General features: G+C 39.4%; 1 protein-coding gene across 5 annotated transcripts in view; it reads left to right on the top strand.

The window, feature by feature from the left end:
* LOC100703578 (nuclear factor 7, ovary) overlaps positions 1 to 14,004 on the top strand; it is a 972,198-nt gene that overhangs the window by 281,915 nt on the left and 676,279 nt on the right. The window lies entirely within an intron of this gene.

Below are 14,004 nucleotides of genomic sequence, written 5' to 3' on the forward strand. Positions count from 1 at the left end.
TATTTTTTAACAACTTCAAGTATATAATTATATATTTTAACTATAAGTATCTGCTACTTTATACTGTAGTGATGGGATTTCCGGCTCTTTCATCTCGGCTCACTAAAAAGAGCCGACTCTTTTTGCTCCGAACCGGGTCTTCAGGTTGTTTTGTTGCTTTAATTAATTTATTATTAACAATAATATAAAATTATGCACAAACGGAATTACTAATGTAAAAAACAAAGTGGTTTTATTTATATATGTTTATATAAAAATATATGCGGTTACCCCTAGAGACAAAGCTCGTACAAACTCCAACTGAACTTCCGAAACAGAGCTACCTAGATCACTTAAATTACACAATTGAAAGCATATGTGTATGCTTTCACTCTCTCTCTCTCTCTCTCTCTCTGCAGCATCCTGCAGCACTTCTGTTGTGTTTTGTACGTGCTTCAGAGTTCGTACGCGTTTTGAAGTTTGTACATGCTTTGTCTCTAGGGGCCACCATAAACAAATTTAAAGTGAAACAACACAAAACACTGCAAACCACAACACAATGAAATATAAATTAAAATATGAAAAGTAGATGCATATTCTCTATCATATAGTCCTGCATGAATAAGCTTTCTGAATCCTTTAACATTCCCAACTGAAAATAGTTGTGGATGATTACTATACCTTTCTAATGTGACGTTGTTGTCCCTGGCTCTCTTTCTCTCTCTCCCTCCCACTCTGTTCCTGTGCTACTGCGAGTTAGTGATGCGCGAATCATGAACGAATCGTTCAATACTCGAGAATCACTTTACTGACTCATGAATCATGATTCACAAGCGCAACTGACTCACTGACTCATCCCTGTTGCTGTTAGCAAACTAATTTCATTAGTAGAAATATATTTAGCTTATAATTCAAATTGTGAAGAAAAACACAACATCCAGTATCTTAACAAAAACATTTCTGCTCTGAACTGGAAGAAAAAACCCTGAGTAGAAGCTCACATCAAGGCAATAGCTCCTCGGTTCACAGTAGCATCGCTCTGCTAACATGCTAACAGCACATTTGAGCTACTCACCCCCTCCCTTCCTGCGCTGAATCGTAGGGGAAGCAAATCACTCAGGACTCACTAACCCCCTCCCTCCTGTGCTGAATCATAGAGCGAGCGAATCACTCATGACTCACTCACCCCCTCCCTCCTGTGCTGAATCATAGAGCGAGCGAATCACTCATGACTCGCCAACCCCCTCCCTCCTATGCTGAATCATAGAGCGAGCGAATCACTCATGACTCGCTCACCCCCTCCCTCCTGTGCTGAATCATAGAGTGAGCGAATCACTCACCCCCTCCCTCCTGTGCTGAATCATAGAGCGAGCGAATCACTCATGACTCGCTCACCCCCTCCCTCCTGTGCTGAATCGTAGTGTAAGCAAATCACTCAGGACTCACTCACCCCCTCCCTCCTGGCTCACAGCTTCTTCTTCTTGGTTGGCAACCAATGTTAAGGCGCATTACCGCCCCCTGGCTCACAGCTCAGTGGACATTTAGATGAGAAAATATATATTTGACACATGTAAGGAAAATACTAATAAAATAAAAATAAACAAAAGAAATGTTCCCTTTAGAAATTCTTTTGCTCTTTTTTGCTATATAAAATAGTTGTTTTCTTTAAGAATCACTCATCTTAGCAGTAGGATTTACATTAAAAGAGAAACAAATTAAGTTTGAGTGAAAATGTACATTTTTTGCACTCTGGTCAACTGACTCAGTGACTCAAATGACTCAAAAAACCCGATTCACTTTGGTGAGTGACTCATTAAAACTCGATTCAGTAAAAAGAATCAAATTTACCATCACTACTGCGAGTGTAACTACCGCCCCTTCCCCCTCTGCCCAGCGCAAAGCACAAGCCTCGCATGCGGAGTGAAGCGGAAAAAAGTGCGAGAGAGGGTGAGAGAAAGAAAAAAAACCCAAACAAACCCATGGCTCCCAATAAAGAGCTGGCTCGCATCGTTCACTTCAAAGACACGGACCAGTACCTCCTCTTTGAGCGAAATATCTTTGAACAGAGGCCGTGGTTTATGACACCAACTGTGCCATCTATAATCCAGTTTTGAGATCCCTTCCCAGACACCTTAACGCCCACTCACATCCTGGGCCATCTGACCTCAGGAAATCACATGATAGGGTGGGGTCAGGTTTCACAATGAGCTCACCCGAAACCCTGGCTGATTGTGACCCACACCCGCTTCACACCTTGGCTCATGCGATTAGGTCGAGAATCATCAGGAGGTCCTTTATCCCTCTTTGGGGGGAAACTCTCACTGGGTTTAAATCTGGGACTCCTCGCCATTTGACCATGAGAACTGAAATAGCTTCTCGGATGAGAGGTGAAACGTCTTCAAGTAACTCAAATAAGTCCAGATGCTTTTCTTTCCAAGCTCCTTAGAGTTTCTCAATAACTTTATCCCTGACCTGTCTGGTGTGTTCTTTGGACGTCATGGTGCTGTTGCTCCCAATAATCTCTTAGACAACCTCTGAGGCCGTCACAGAGCAGCTGTATTTGTACTGACATTAGATTACACACAGGTGCACTCGATTTAGTCATTAGCACTCATCAGGCAATGTCTATGGGCAACTGACTGCACTCCGACCAAAGGGGGCTGAATAATTACACACACCCCACTTTGCAGTTATTTATTTATAAAAGATGTTTGGAATCATGTATGATTTTCGTTCCACTTCTCACGTGTACACCACTTTGTATTGGTCTTTCACCTGGAATTCCAATAAATTTGATTCATGTTTGTGGCTGTAATGTGACAAAATGTGAAAAAATTCAAGCGGGCCTAATACTTTTGCAAGCCACTGTACCTGTGTTTAAAATGAAACGTACTCAAAGATGCACGTGACAGCAGTTCTGCTGTAATTTTTTTTTCGTATTTAACAAAATAAAAATGCAGACATAAGTTTTTGACTCTCTCAATAAACTAACACAGTCAGTCCCTCAACACGTTCCCTTCATAAATCATTTTTGCTTTTTAAAGAACTTATTTTAACATTGCACTCAACAACAAACAAATCCTCCCTAATGAAAAAAAGTAACTTCAAGGGCCAAATTGCACTATATTTTTCCCATCAATATATGGGCCACAAGTAGGGGTGACATGGTCTGCAAGTGGAGCCTGGGCCACGAGTTTGAGACCCCTGAGTTAGACTTTCCTTTCTGTGATATTTTGTTACTTCCATTTAGACTCAAATGAGTTTGATGTTTGAAGGCACACAGTGATGTGAAACACAAACGTCACCCAAATGTGTTAAATCAAGAAATGTGTTAAAAATGTCAAACCTTTGTTTTATTTTTCTCAGGAGGACTTTCCACTCTTCCTCCCCACTCCAGAGAATACCACTTTGAGAACCAGAAAATGACCTGGACCGAAGCTCAGAGTTACTGCAGAGAACACTTCACTGACTTGGTCACCATCTACAACAGCAACATCAACCAACTGCTTCTTTCAATTTCACCAAGGATCAATACTTGGGTTTGGATAGGACTCTATGATGATCCTTACAGCTGGAAGTGGTCCATGGAGGGAAAACATTTTTATGTTGGCAGTACACATGAATTTTTGATCTGGGCTAACGGCCAACCAGACTGTATAAATGCAAAGGAACACTGTGTGGCTCTTCAGGGACAAACACAGATGAATGATAGACCCTGTGGAGATTCTTACCCTTTCCTGTGTTACAATGGTAGGAAAAAAGTTTTGTTGTCCTAGTTATCCCTACAATTTTATGAAATTGATAGCATTTGTTTAGAATTCATCCTTTTTTAATCTTTCACAGCCAGCAGTACAAGTTACATATTAGTGATGGAGAGCCGCTCCTGGTCAGCGGCTCAGTCGTACTGCAGGACATACCACACAGACCTGACCAGTATAAGAAGCAAAGAGGAGAAATCCAACATCACGCTCACTTTAAATGGATCAGGGGTTCAGTATGTGTGGATTGGCCTCTACAGGGATCACTGGACCTTCTGGTCTGACAACACCACCTCCACATTCACTAACTGGTTGTCTTCTGAGCCTGGAAACCTCTATTCAATTGAATACTGTGGAGCATTTAATTTAATGTCAGGGATATGGGCTGATGACTTCTGTAAAAACTCTTTCTATTTTTTCTGTTTCACAGGTGAGGTCCAGAATACAAACACTGTAAGATCCTGTCATCATGTAAAACACTAATGTTTGTGTTTTTATATGTGGTTCATTTTTAGCAGTGACAAAGCAAACAGTGGTGAAAATGAAGCTTCAGTCAGAGGCAGACATGCACAGCACAGAGATCCAGCAGCAGGTTTCACAGCAGGTCAGCAGTTCAGTCACCAACACAAACTTGACACAAGTTCAAACTATGCTTCATGTTTTTCATCATCTGCACATTTTGTCCAGCTGTCAGGCCTCATGCTGTCAGAAGGACTGACAGACTTCAGGATTCGTTGGAGGAAAGTCCAGAGTTACCATGACGACCAGTCAAAGAAGCAGGATGGGGACGGTGACTGCAAAACTGAAGTCTGACTGGACTGAACCACTTCATGTGTGAAGTTAATAACATGCTATGCTGAGCTGTCTCATCCTTTAAATCTTTTATTTCAGAGTATATCGATTGCAGAAGTGCCACCAATAACTTGTTTGTTCAGCTACGGTTGTAGTTTTTCAGAAAATCTTTTAATTAGAGGTCCATGCACTAATTTTGTGATTCATCTCGAAGTTTTCCTAGTCTGTAGTTCCTTGAATTCATCTCTTTCAGCACTATAGACACTGTTCTGGCTTTTTGTGCAAGCAGTTTATTAGGATCCATATTTTTGTCTGATTGTGACAGCAACCTCTGCTGCTTAAAGAAATGGTAAACAAGAAAGTGAGGAGATGCAAAGCAAAAACAAACAAAAAAAACCTCCCCTAAACAAAACGTTGTACTGTTTATTTCCTGTTTTTGCTCAGGAAATAACCGTTCTGATAACCGTTTGATAACCACAAAAATGTAACCATAAGAGTCTCAGACCTTACCCAATTTAAATTTGGACTGTCACTTTCAACAATGTGCATTTTTAATGCAGGCTGGACGTCATCTTGACAGACACTTTAATTGAATTAGATTTTTCTCTGCTTATCAAAGTGGCCGTGATGGATTATTTCAGAAGGGATTTATTGTTTTCTTAATGGATTATTTTAGTTAGACCACTGACATAGACAGATCTTCAGTGTGATGTGCCCGTCTCCTCTCCAACCTCTTACCTCTTAAAGATAAGAACAGAGTCAGCATTAGATCAGAATAGATTAATTAGACAATTATAATTGATGTGATTTGATTATTATTTGATTTTTATTATCATTTCATTCTTCTTTTGCTTTTGTCCTGCTACATTGCTTTAAAAAATTGCTGCAATTAAAATTTCATTTGTGACAATGAAAATCTGAACATTAATTTGTCACAATCCAGAGGGGATATTTCGAAGGTTTTCCCTGTGGAAAAGCAAAAGTACAAGTTTGAGAAGATGTGGATCTATCAAGGAATCCTACTTTCCAGATTACTTCCACAGAGCACTGAGGAGGAAAACATTTTCTTCCATATCACCACCAATTTCTCTCTTTCAAAAGAATGGAGATTAAATAGTGGATTAAATAAATAAGTAGAATTTTTGCTTTTGCTTTGCTCTAAATTGTTTTAATACAATTTTCTAGAAAAAAAGTCAAAATAATAAACACTCATTTTTTAACTTTTTATGAAACAATATATATACACTGTATACTACAGAAATGTATAGTAGGTGAGGGGTCTGACAAAATGCTTTTGCCATTATGTAATCTGTAACTTCCACATAGCATGCTGATCAGTGTAATTTTCAATGATTAAACTGTAGTAGAGACGAGCAAACATATTGGTAGATCTGAGAAGAGAGAACTTTTGTTATGAAAATTATTTTAATCTTTTATACATGATTGCATTTGAGCTTATTAAAGAGCTGTGGCTCCTGGTCAACTGAGGGTCAGAAACTCTTGGCAGGCGTTAAGGATCAGCCAATACACGGTGAGGAGGACAGGAGCTCTGAAAGGAATTGCAACACACCTGCTTACATGACAAACGCCTGGAGTGATTTTTATCTTTTATTACTTATATCCTTTAGAGCTAAGATTTAAGTTTGTATCATTTATCACTTTTATCCTTTGAAGTAAGTTTTAAGTTTCATTTATGTTCAGTTTAAGTAAGTTTCCTTCATGGTTTGAGTATCATCATTTGAGTGTGACATTTAGTTTAGAAGTCACACATAGTTCAGCAGTGTATGAGCTCAGGCCTTATGTCTGGCTAGGACGAGAGGTGTGAGGTGAGACGGGGTGCAGGAGAGGTCATGACACATACATAGCATACACAGCAGGCACCCACACACACACACGCACACACACACATACACACCATAGTAGATTCATTTTAGTAGGTAAGAAGTGAAGATGTATTTTTGCTGCAATTGCAAACTGCACCGGCATATTGTCAGATGGTTACAGGAAGTGCACCTGATGTTCGGGGAGATAAGGAGGCGCTCATGGTGCGACACCGGGATGGAGATGAGACGTAATGTTCTTTAAAACTATGTTAAAGTTAACGGAACATTTTGTGGTGTCTGTGTGTCTGTTTTTGCAAAAGAGGGGGCTTTGTTGTCTTACCCATATAAAACCTTTGTCTAATTATTGTAAGTTTAGTTCGATAGCTGACTTTGCCCAGCGTCGGACTCCACGCGTGTAATCAATAAATCTTTGCTTTGATCACATCTTCTGGACCAGAGTTGTTATTTGTTTGTGAGCCCTCCGTACTCCTTTCTCCAATTTTTGAACCTTGTATTTATACCTAAATACACCATGTGTTATTATGCACCGTAAAATTTGGCCGGGTTTCTCAGAGGTGCTTATTCGTTTTTTTTAAGCCTCATGTAAAAAACACGAGAATACTCAAACGTCAATATCACCAGTTATGTATTGCCTAAATTAAAACAGCTTTAACTTCAAAACATCCAGCTTTGCATCACAACAACAATATTCCAAACCCAGCTCATCAATTACCTCATCACAGCAATAAAACAAAGCCCCATGAATATCCCCATAACAAACAAAACAACGTAATATTTACAGTCAGTTAACAATATGTGTAAATCATGCTTATGACCTCAAAAACACTTTAAACCAAAACAGGCATCCTTGTGCGTTTCACAGCAGCCAGCTCATTTGCATATACTCGTAATTTCACCGTCCGTTACCCGGTCCACTGGTACTCTATGTCAAAGGGACTAAAGGCACGTTCGCAGAACAAGAAAAACGCACTGGCAGCTTCACGTGGGTCCCTTTCATGTCTCTCAATGTATTTTTCCAAGCACTGGAATATCAGGAAACTACGAAACAGAAAGCTAAATAACTCTGACCGTCTTATTTCTGCAGACACTGTAAAACCATACTGGTTCTCCAGCGTTTCAGCCCAACAAATGCATCTCATATAAATAACACTCCCTGTACGTGAATATTCAATCTGACAAGATCCAGAAACAAACATCCTTCCTATCTTAAGAAAAATCAAATCACAGTTCATATATTCTATCTCAAAACTCAGCAAAACAATCTTACACTCATGTCAAAAATTAAAACTTTACTCACAAAATTGTAATAAACAAAACCAGCATCTTAAATACAGGCATTCAGGAATACGTAACAGTCTCTATAAACTCCCCAAAACTCTAGGGATTTCGCAGCCACGTTCTTTATTAAACAGCTGTTAAAACCCCTTTGTGCACTCACGGTAGCAGCCGCTTCATTTACATAAACACAGGTTATCTGAAAATAACTCACAGACCTGCAGCATTCTCTCCCTCAGTCAAACTCATCATGCAGTCACACACTTAAACCGTGACCCTTAAGCTCGGTCACTGATCACACATTCACCGCAATTAATTCAAACTCTATTTATCCTCTCGTAATAAGCAAAACCAACCTCTTAGTTACAGGCATTTAGCAAAATTTTCAAACAATAGTTACAAAGCTCGAAACTGAAAGCAACAGTCACTATGAGCGTCACCGCTCCTCATTTACATGAACACACCATCTAAAAATAGAAGTCAGGCACTGCACTGCTGATGCAGAAACCCTCTTCACCCCAGGATTTGTTATTATATTTTATACAGACGTCTTATAATTACAACTGCACAGATTTTTTTTTTAGGCCTCTTAGCTCCTACAAATTTCGATAACTTTTTTGCGACCAATTCACCAGACCAGACTCGAACTGGCCTGTTCAAATATCTAGCCCTAACTTAATTTACAGGTAGCCAAATAAGCGCAAAAATAGGAGACTCTAACTCCTAGCAATTTTGGAGATTCCCCAGTCCTCCCTGGCTTGTCGTACCGTACTATCCCTACTCTTCAGGGTAGGTCAAGGATAAACGTCTTTACCCAGGAGGGAGCGTTGCCTCCGAGAAAATGCGCTTCTTAACAGACGCCGCTGTCGTTCTAGAAGAATTTACAATAATTTGAACCCACAATCTACACTCCCAAACAGGAGTAAGATCTAGGCAGACCTATCCTTGTGGACATAGGGGACTCTAACCCACAAAATGACCATCACAGAATAGAATCAATGACCAATAGGGGTCCAACCCACAAAATGACCAAATTCCCTACTTTCTACGTGAGACTTTAACTCACTTTAACTCTTTTTCCTTTTCCTTTGGGACTTTAACCCGGTACCTTTAGTGAGACTCTAACTCACTTTTACTTATAACTTATCATTACTTCCACCAGCATGCTCATGAGATTACCATCAAAATCAAAACAGACATTCACCAGTAATTTTCAGTGAGTAGACTTTCTAATTTTGTCATATTCAATTTGACACCTTTTGGAAATTCATTTCAACAGGTAGTGTCTTACCTTTTTAATTCGCCGGCGAATGTCCCCTCACTTCCACCACTGATTACCATCTGTCCGCCTGACCACCTCGAACCCCAAAACACATTTTTTCTGTTTCAATCACAGTGATTTTTTGTAAACTATTAAACAGAATGTTTTTGTTATATTTACAACATCTGTGATTACAATCAAATTTATTTGTTAAACCTACAAAAACAGTGAAATACTTTAATACTCATAACAAAACCATTATGTTAATTTTACATACAAATATTGTAAAAACTGTAGTTTTAGTCAGTTGTTTGTAACAATACATGAATCATATGTATTTCACTTTACAAGTTTATACAGTAGGCCTCTAACGGACCTACTTTTAGCATGATTACATGATGAAGTTATGCAAATTCAGGTATAGTGCTAATAAAAATGTTTTCACAGAAAATGTCATTGTGAACCAGAGAGGTTACTTCTCTATTTTTATGCTGTATAAAGATATACAACTATAATGACATTGTCGATTTTTTAATCATTCAGGCTATTTGCAGCCTATTGTAGAGTAACCTATAAGAAATTATTATTATCAATAGCCTAAGTAACACTTCTGTTCAGTCATAATCCTTGTATTCTTTATTTTTCTTTTAATTGTAATGTGATACTGAGACTAGACTACTGTTTTTGGGTTAGGTTAGCAATGTATCATATCACAGGCTAAACAACCTAACAGTGCCTCCCATAGGATGACTATGGTGCCTCCTCTCCACAGAGCTGTAGGCTACTGTAGCCTACACTGAGTGCGCCTAATTTTGAATGTGCATCTGTAGCTCGTCTCTGATTGGATAATGACGTGAGGGCGGGAGGAGCGGGAGAAGAGCTGCTAGTTCACGGCTACAGCGAATGAACCAGAAGCACGCACCATCTGCAGAGTGGGGAGAGAACATGGGAGCAGAAAACGCTGAGCTTTTACCAGTGACCTTTTTAGGACAAATCACAAATATACGAATTGAATTGTTTTTTTTTAAGGATCTGTGTTTGTTCATCTGAAAGTTTGCAAGGTAAGCTTAACATCTAGGCTACTTTTTTTCTAGACCAAAACATCACTAGCACCAGTTGATATTTAGACTAATACTTGATAACTTAGCGCTAGCATGCTAGTTCAGCTGAAAAGCACGGGCAAACTTTTTAAATACTAAAAATGGTCACCTGCGTCTTTTGTAAAAAGATATTGGTCACATTAAGAGGCTGTGTACAGTGGTCCCTCGTTTATTGCGGGAGTTACGTTCTAAAAATAACCCGCCATAGCTGAAATCTGAAGTAGCCAGCTTTATTTTTTACAATTATTATAGATGTTTTAAGGTTGCAAAACCCCTCACTACACACTTTATACACTTTTCTCAGACAAGCATGAACATTTTCACACTTTTCTCTCTTGTTTAAACTCTCTCAAATTTCAAACCTTAATGGAAAAATAAGTCCAGTATTATAGAATGGTTGTATCCATTTGTTTACAAAAAAGTAGGGGAAATGTGTAGGAAGCATAAAGCATGTTCCCCGGATGGTACTGATGTACAATCTTACCCTCAGCCCCCAAATGATAGTAAAGATTATTAAGAAAACACACATAAAACCATGTCATTTGCTAGTTCAGCCAGTGATACGCCAGAGAATGATAGTCAGTCTTATCTCAGAAACATGTGTCTCTTTTACCTTAAACTGCAAGGAGAGCTGCTAATTCTTGCCTCTAATATACAGACTACTTGGATTTGAAGGAGAAAAGGTCTTCTTGACTACATAACCACAGTTGGTGTCAGCAAAATCAAGACGTTCCCTTCCTATGCTGAATCGTAGGGTAAGCAAATCACTCACTCACTCACTCACCCCCTCCCTCCTGGCTCACAGCTTCTTCTTCTTCTTGGTTGGCAACCAATGTTAAGGCGCATTACCGCCCACTGGCTCACAGCTCAGTGGACATTTAGATGAGAAAATATATATTTTACACATTTGAGGAAAATACTAATAAAATAAAACTAAATAAAATAAATGTTCCCTTTAGAAATGTTTTTTTGCTCTTTAAAAATAGTTGATTTTCTTTTTCAATCACTCATCTTAGCAGTAGGATATAGTAGTAGTAGAAGTAGGATATACATGAAAACAGAGTGAAAATGTACATTTTCTGCACTCTCTGGTCAACTGACTCAGTGACTCAAATGACTCAAAAAACCTGATTCACTTTGGTGAGTGACTTATTCAAACTCGATTCAGTAAAAAGAACCAAGTTTACCATCACTATTGGCAGTGATTACTGCAGCCAGCCTCCCTCAATCGGCCACACCAAGAGGGGGCGCTGTTTCCCAATTACACTGAGATTTGTGGCAAGTGGAATAATACCACATGAACACTGTTACATCCGGCACAAATATCTCTGTAGCTCAGCATGTTAGTCCCAATAATTCAATCCAATCATATCACTGTAACAATGTTTTTGAACCTTATTAAACGGAGTGTTTAATGAGCACAATTGCAATGTGTGTATAAAAATAAAATAAAAAAGCTTTACCTAATTATTTTATTCCTAACACTCTCAAAATCTGGAACAACATGAAGGACATGGTCTCCTACACTCCTCTCATTCTGGACCCAAACACTGCTCATCCAAAACTCATCCTGTCTGAAGATCTGACCTGTGTGAGAGGAGGAGGAGAGAGGCAGCAGCTTCCTGATAATCCCTGCTCTGTCCTGGGCTCTGAGGGCTTTAACTCAGGGACTCATAGCTGGGATGTCAAGGTTGGAGAGAGTACAGGGAGGGAACTGGGTGTGTTAGCAGAGACTGTGCAGATGAAGGGATACATACAGTCTGGATTATGGAGTGTATGGTTTGATGAAGGTAAATATTTACCATTGTCACCATCAGCTGTCACTGCTCTGTCATTAGAGAAGAACAGAGGAAAGCGGTCATTTTCTGATCATGATACTAACACACACGTGCACACTGTCACACACACTTTCACTCACAGTATATTTTCATTCATTGGCATTGTGAGTAAACTGTACGTGTTTCTGTTGAAGATGTCAGTGTCAGCGGAACTGATGAGCTCAGGATTGTTAGTTGTGTGAATGTTGATTAAGTATTCACAGTATTGTTATCCAAATCTCTAATATTATTCTAGTTTATTCTGTATACTTTTTCTCCATTAACACCATTCAACTCAAACCATCCAACCACCATTTGATTCGTCTTCAAATATTTCGGTGAATATTCACTGAGATATTTGATTTGCTGATCAATAAATCAATATTCAATTAGATTCTTCTTCTTTTGGACTTGTGTGCTTGTCTCTTTCTAACTTTTTAATATTCACTATATTCAATTCAATTCATTTCAATTTTATTTATATAGCACCAAATCACAACAACAGTCACCTCAAGTATTGTAAGGTAGACCCTACAATAATACATATAGAGAAAAAACAACAACAATCATATTCACTATGTTACTCTGTTTGTGTCGGGGGACCCGATCATTGGGGTGACCAATTTTTGGCGCAGCGTGTTTTGGGGTTTGAAATCCACATAGATACAGTGTTTAGAGAAAATGTGTCTCAACTGTTCTGATACTCGTGGCACATACGGGATAACTACAGGGTTTCACTTAGGCAGCGGTTGTCGTTCTCTCTTGGATCGGCTGGAGCTTTCTATAGGTGTCTTTGCATCTTTTACAAATGTCCAGCAGGGATAACCACATTTACTCAGGGCCTTCTTAATATGATGTTCTTCGGCATTCCTGGCAGCTCTGTCTGCGGGGATGGCGTTAATGCTGTGTTGTAGCTTGATGGATCCATGCCAGCACTTGCTGTTTCCAATAAACCGGAGCTTGACCCATGATCGGAAGGTTGGGGGTTCAAAGTCACTGAACGTCTACTCTGCTTCACTGATTGAATGGGTTAAATGCAGAAGACTAAGCAATTTCCTACAGGATAAATAAAGCCCATTATCATTATGATGAAAACATGAATGAGGAGGATTATGTTGAGCCTGATTTAATGGAAAGTGACAGCTGTGAGAAAATGCACTGTGTAAACCACGAAATAAAAAGAACAGGATATTGGCGTGTTATCCTGTGTTGGTGAACAACCACATAATTTTCAGAACACCTAAACAGGAGGCCACGGCCCTTGTGCAGTTTCTTACAGGCCAAAACACACTAGATTAAAAAAGGCAGATCAAATTATCCCCCAGTAGCTATTTCAACTCAAAACTCTTTTGCATCAATGATCGTTTTGCCAAAGACACAAACAATTTTTTCTTTGCACAATTTGAGACCCAAATACACTTGCTTACTTTCAGCATGACAGTACACTCAAGGAAGGCAAGTCCCGGGGAATTCTCAGGACATTTTCAGCTGCAAAAATGCAGTGGCCTGAAGTGATTGAAGCAACAACAAGGCAGCAAGGGAAACAAGTCACATTTGAAGGACTCGACTGGTCGAGAAAGTGCAACAATGCACATGTTTAACAAGAGAACTGAATCAGAGATTTACTCTTATCTCCTGCACAGCCAAGTTAATGACCACTTTTACAGTGAACAGTATGCTGTGGGTAGAAGGTGCTCCTGTGTCTGAGGAGAATGCGTCTACACGCTTTTTTCTTCCAAGCTCAGAATACAGACACACAAATGAGCTGCTTCCTGGAAGGAGGCGGGACTACACCTGAAGACTGTGAGAGGGCCGGTTTCAGAATATGTCGTCTGACTGCTCAGGCTTAGTCTAACTCAGACTAAAGTTCACAAGTTGAAGTGTAAAGATACAAAATCTCGTTTTAGCTGCCAGTGTGAGCACATTGCTGACAAATCAGCTCTGACACACTGTTTGGTGTATTTGCAATATGAACATTTCTACTGCAAAGCTTCAAATGTTCAACATGTTTCTCTGTTTCTAGTCTACAGATCCAGTCACACTTTCTACCTTCACCTGTGCAGTAAAGACTGAGAGCAGAGCTGAAACCAACCATTCAATTAACAAGCAGCATCAACAACTGACCTTCATTCAGACTCTGTTATTGAGGATGTTGTTGCGTGAAATAAATACAAACAT

This window comes from Oreochromis niloticus, linkage group LG3 (assembly GCF_001858045.2).
Source record: "Oreochromis niloticus isolate F11D_XX linkage group LG3, O_niloticus_UMD_NMBU, whole genome shotgun sequence".
NCBI classification, from domain to species: Eukaryota; Metazoa; Chordata; class Actinopteri; order Cichliformes; family Cichlidae; genus Oreochromis; species Oreochromis niloticus.